At 49.7% G+C, this 6,040-nt stretch overlaps 1 protein-coding gene across 2 annotated transcripts in view; it reads left to right on the top strand.

Moving 5' to 3' along the window:
* Window positions 1-556: 556 nt before the first annotated feature.
* FOCAD (focadhesin) overlaps window positions 557-6,040 on the top strand; it is a 2,926,805-nt gene continuing 2,921,321 nt past the window's right edge. For both annotated transcript variants that reach the window (XR_011282193.1, XM_069630760.1), the window contains exon 1: window positions 557-685. The gene's annotated coding sequence lies outside the window, so the exon portion shown is untranslated. The remainder of the gene's footprint in view (window positions 686-6,040) is intronic.

Genomic DNA, 6,040 nt, shown 5'->3' with positions numbered 1-6,040 from the left:
TTGTACTATGTATTAAAATGCCATCTGCCACAAAGAAAACTTGAAGGGGCGAAGGGAACAATGACACCGTGTGAGCCACTGCAAAGCTGCTCTTGATGCGCTGCGACGTGAAAGGGGCCTGCGAAACCATTTTGTAAAGTTGGCAACCCCACTCCTCTGCATAGGATAAATAGCTCCTCCACAAAAAGCCGTAAGTATTCCGCTCTTTTGCACACGCCCATAAATCTGCGCAGAAGTAAACACGTCTGTGCACCCTTCTGCGCGGGACCACAGTCCCCCTGCCGCTTTGCTGTAAATGTAATGCCCCTGAGAGCGACCAGCCCTCGTTCTGAGATGACTACCCGCGTTCTTCAGCTTTCTGCCACAATGCTCGCTTTGGCTTCTTCTTCCTACACCAATATTTTAAAGAGTGTGTGGGGAGGGGGGAGGAGGGGGTTTGTGGGGCTCAACTTATACACTTCTTGATAGCGCTGCCATAGACGTACACTAACCTGCTGAACGTAACGTGCAGCTCACGTGATGAGGAGGCGGGATAGTGTTTTCAGGGTCCCTTTCTCGAAAAGTAAGTTATACACTACCACTGTTCAGAAAAGCATGGGCAGCAACGTGTCAGGTGCTGGTTAAACCCGCAAACACTTAACGGTTGTTCTCGGCTCTGCGGGGGGCATCTAAAGCATTACTTCAGGTGGGGTACTTTAATTGAAACGTGTCTTAGTTTTTTTTTATACCGCTGATTTCAATATATCGCAGCAGAGTGTGGAGTGGATCCTTTCTCTCAAGTGATAATCTGCTATTCTGCCTACAATTTTACTGAAATAGCGACTTAAGACTTCTTATTTAATCTATCAAATATTGATTTGGTGCATAGTTTTGGTATTGGGCGGAAACAATAGAACTAGTTTCTTTAAAAAAGAGTATATGGTACATTAGTTTGTTTTATTTGAAGTCCTTTAAGACGGCACGCCCCAGAATGCATTATTGTTCAAGAAGAGCCAGTGCCTGATATTTGTGGCCCTGGTGATATGGTGTCTAATAAAATTACAGTGGAACCGAAACTTTCTTCAACCATGCAATTGCATCATAACATTACCATACATTATGAACCTAGAGTTATCTTGAGAATTGTTCTTAATGTTTTGAGTATTCAAAACCTTGATCGACTCCAGTGTATTACGAATTTAAATGCATGTTTGGTATGCATTAAAAACTACCCTTCTTGCCAATGCTTTGATAAGTAGTCATCATACAGTTTTAATAGGCATATATGCACGGCGACAAATGCTTACAATATGTTTAATCTACACGATACAGTAGGACTTTCAGGCCATACTTTGATAGCATTATCCCGTAAAGTAATCATTATTGTTGCAAATAAATCGCGTATTTGTTTTATAAACTAAAACATACTGTCTCACGTGATGGTAAGATACACCACATGCAAAGTGGAAGTTTGTAATCAGCGCTGGCTCGGTAGGTGTGCGTGTTTCATCTCTGTATGTGTTCAGCTGTTCTATGTATGTTCTTTTTATTTTCTTTTATATACATTGCAGGGGGGTTCGAAATTGAGGGAAGCTGAGAGCCATTTAGCTCCTGCTTATATCCTAGAAGACCCTGCTTAGCTTAATACCAACAGTTACCAGGGGATACTTTTGGCTCCCTGTGCCAATTGATGCTGAACAAATACAACTATGTGAACTTTTGCATCTGGGACAATCTAAAAAGAAACATTAGGACACATCTATGTTTATTTTAAACAAGGCAGGCAACAAGTACAGTTATGCATTGCTGCAGCATTCCGGTCGCATTTTAATCACATTTCCCCCTTCCTCTCCCTCCTTCCCTCCATCTCCCACCTCGAATGCATATCCGGGACACCATCCTGGAGGATGGGGCTACCTCCCCTCCTTTTTCATGTTTCGCCCCCCTCATCGGGTGTGTTCCCACTGTACAGGATCTGCTTGGCCTACTGGGGGTTGTATGTGAGAGCCGGGAATTTTTGGACGTAGTCAAGGAATGGGCCCCAAATGTTTTGAAAGCGCTGAAGAGTCCCTGCCTTAGCCGCCGTCACCTTCACTGCGATGAGGATATCCCACATTTTGGTCCACCAGAGGGGCAGGAGAGGACCCTCTCTGGCTTTGCAGGAGCAGGCAATTGTTATTCTTCCTGCTAGAAGGCATTGGGACAGAAGCTTGGCTTTGGCCCCCGACCTCGAGTATATTCCAGGGACTGGAGCGCCTAGCAAAATGGGTTCAGGCTCTAGGGTGAGCGTCGTTTGAGTAATAACTTCAATGATGTTCAAACATTGTCTCCAAAATTGTTGGGCTTGTGGGCATGTCCACCACATGTGGATGAAGGACCCTGTGTGTCCGCTGTCTCCAGAATGCCGGGTCCAGAGAGCTGTTCATGTGGTGGAGCCTCAGGGGGGGAACAGTACCAACGTAGCAATATTTTATAAGCATGTTCCCTGTTAGTTATGCAGGCTGAGGATGAGTGTACCCGGGACCATATATCCACCCAGGTCTGGTCCTCTATGGGATGGCCTAGGTCTGCCTCCCATTGTGCCATGGCGCGAGTTTTAGAGGCGAGGAAGTCCCCGTGGAAACTTTTATATAGGGCAGAGATCTTACCTCGGGCCGGGAGATCCACCAGAGTTAATTCCAGCGCTGTGGGAGGGCGGACTGCTGCAAGACGAGTTTGCGGGTGGGAGCACCAATGGAAAAGCTGAATGTATTGGTCTTACGAAGTTGAAAGGCTTCCTTGCATTGGATGAACGTGCACACCCCTCCCCCTCGAACAGCTGCCCCAGCGATTCCAAGCCCCCCTGCAATCCAGTTCTTAAAGTTCCGGGGGTTCATACCCAGTGAAAAAAGTTGGGTTGTGGAATACCGGCGATGGGCTCAGTCCTCTAGGCACACCTTTTTTCTTTAGTGCTCTGTCCCATTTGTCTATGGTGTGCCTGGTGGCGAGCATAAGTCTCTCTGTCTGCCGCATAGGTGGTGGGATATGCAGGAGAAAGCGTAGGGGGAGAGGAAGGCGGGATTGTTCACGTTCCACCCATCTTGGACGGTCAGAGGCTATCCGCCAGGCTTGGGTGTTCGCCAATTGTGCTGCCAACTGGTATCCTTGTAGGTCGGGTACTCCCAGGCCGCCTAGTCTGGCATTCCCCAGCATCGTTCCCAGGGGGATTCTGGGTTTTTCCCCCTCCAAATAAACCGTAACATATTCCTTTGGAGGTCCCGAAGAGCTGGGGGTGGGATAGGCACTGGGAGTGAGGAGCAGGCATATAGGAATCTGGGAAGAAGGTTCATTTTACAGGCAGTGATGCGGCCCATCAATGAGATTTCCTGTAATTTCCATCGCTTCAAGTCATCTGCCAGTTCCTTAAAAAGAGGGGGGAAGTTTGTGCGATAGACGTCCTTTTGGGTTTGCCGGGATTTGGACCCCCAGATAAGTTATTGCCCCATTCAGTGGAAAACCACGGCAAACCGGGGCCAGGGTTGCCTTTTCCAACAGGGTCAGGCCTATCCCAAGAGCTGCAGATTTATTGAAATTGATAGAGAAGCCAGTGACCCTTCCATAGTTCTTTATCTCGGCCAGGGCGTGTTTCAGTGAGAGGCAGGGCTGTGAGGTGGTAAGTAGGACGTCATCCGCGTATAAGGCCACTTTGTGTTGGGAGGACCCGGCCTGGAGTCCCCTGATGGAGTCATTTATCTTTGGGCAAAGGGTTCCATAACCAAGGCGAATAGGAGTGGTGATAGCGGGCATCCCTGCCTGGTCCCGCTGGTCAGAGGGATTGGGGTGGAGTGGGTGCCGTTAATTCTCAGGAGAGTCTTGGGTGACCTATAATTCGCCAGGACCATGGCTCGGAACTCCGGTCCGAAGCCAAAGGCCTCTAGGGTGAGGTTCATGAACGTCCAGTCCACTTTATCGAACGCTTTGGTGGCATCAAGGGCTAGGAGTGCCAGGCCTTGAGAGTTCCGGGTAGCCAGGTCCACCAGATCCAGTGTTCTGCATATATTATCACTTGTTGCTCTGTTTCTAATGAATCCGGTCTGGTCTGGGTGGATTATGTCAGGCAGGATGCGGGAGAGGCGTGTTGCCAGGACCTTCGAGTAGATGTTGTCATCGATGTTCAGCAATGCAATATGTCTGTAGGAGGCTGGGTTCGCTGGGTCCCCCCCAGGTTTAGTCAAGAGAACTGTGATAGATTCCTGCATGGAGGGAGTTATAGTGCCTGTGCTCCGAAAGTAATTGAAGAGATTCACCAGTGGTGGTAATAGTTGATGCCTGAAGATTTTGTAGAATTTAGTGGTGTATCCGTCTGATCCGGGGGCTCTGGATTTAAGGGTTTTTATAGCCTCTTCTACCTCTTCTGCTGAGATTGGCGTGTCCAGGTATCCCGGGATGAGGGCTTCAGCTGAGGGAGGGTGGCCTTCTGCAGATATTCTGTCTACTCCTGCAGGTTTCGTGGCTGTGCGGACATCATTTGTACAAGATGGTCGGTTACTAGCTGTAGTTTCTCCGGCTCTGAGTATTGGGTTGTGCCCTGGGGTCTCGCAATCCGATAATGGTGGTGGTGTTCTTGATTTTGGTGAGTTTTGCTACCATTAACTTGTTTGCTTTATTGTTCCTGACATAATAAAATTGTTTGGCCTTCGCTAGTAGTTGTGCCATATGTTTGGCATAGTGCGCCTCGATTTTCTTCTGTGCCGTCCGGAGCGCTCCTTATATTTTGGGGGACCATCCTTTATCCTTATGCATAGCTTACGCTTCCCAAAGATCTTCCTCAAGGGCCATGCCTGTCTGCCTCCTGCTCCTGTGGTACGCCACTCCACGGGCTATCAGTTCCCCCCGGATGACCGCCTTCATGGCGTCCCAGGTATTGGCCGGGGAGGTGTCTTTGTTGGGGTTCTCCCTGGAAGAAGTTCGAGATTGACGTTGCTATTGCGTCCCTTATTGGCATTTCGTTCAGCATTGGGTCATACAGTGACCATTTGCGGTGGGTTGTGGGGGACAGGACACGAGTGCGGATCTCCAGGTTCACCGGAGCGTGGTCGGACAGTATTCTAGATCCAATGGACACCTCATTGGTGAAGGCGAGTACCTGTGGTGATGTCAGGAGGAGGTCAATCCTCGAAAAGGTTCTGTGGAAGAGTAGAAGGTGAAATCCGTTTTCGAGGGGTGCAACACCCGCCATGAGTCAACCACCTCCAGGGTCCTGAATAATCGTAGCAGGCCGAGGGCAAGGGTGATGTCTGCGGAGGAGGCCGGGTGTGACTTATCCTTCGTGGGGTCTGGCACTCCATTGAAATCTCCTCCCATCACGATTTGGCCCGCTGTGAAGGGAACCAGGGCGGTGTTCAAGGCTTCATAGAATGCGACTTGTCCCGTATTTGGGGCGTACACCGAGATGAAGGTATACAGCTGTTCCAGCAAGAGACACTTCACTGCCACAAATCTTCCCTCCGGGCAGAGTTTAGTTTCCAGGATGTGGGGGTTCAGTCCCTTCTTAAAGAGAATTGCTGTGCCCCCTTTCTTGTTACCACCTGAGGCAATGAATTGCTTTGGGAATTGTTGTGAGCGTAGGCGCCCAAAGTCTGTTGGCAGTAGGTGGGTTTCCTGGAGCAGGGCCACTGTTGCTTCCTCGTCCTGGAGCTTCTGTGGGATAGATTTACGTTTGGGAGGGGAGTTCAGCCCCCTGACATTGATGGAGATGACTCTCAGGGTGCTATGATCCCAGGTGGGGGGGGATGCCTCTGGTGGGTTCAGGTGAGAGGTATGGGTCGGGTTGAAGTCGGCCATTGCTCGGATAGATAGGATTGATTGCTATCCTGCTCTTGGGTTTTTAGTCCCTGCCTCCAACAGGGAGGCCGGGTGTTAACTAGCGGGGGAGCCGGCTTTGTAGGGTCGGCCTCACCCCAGGCCAACTGGGCCAGACAACTGGGGTCAGTCCACATGGCTGGAACTTGCGGCCAGACTATAACTGGCCTTCCAAGGTTTTGTAGGTGTAACATACCTCGGAAGTGGGCAGGAGCCGTGG

Source organism: Ambystoma mexicanum, chromosome 6q (assembly GCF_040938575.1).
Source record: "Ambystoma mexicanum isolate Mex_15411 chromosome 6q, UKY_AmexF1_1, whole genome shotgun sequence".
Taxonomy (NCBI): domain Eukaryota; kingdom Metazoa; phylum Chordata; class Amphibia; order Caudata; family Ambystomatidae; genus Ambystoma; species Ambystoma mexicanum.
The sequence above is the reverse complement of the archived record's forward strand: the minus strand, read 5'-3'. Positions and strand labels throughout refer to the sequence as shown.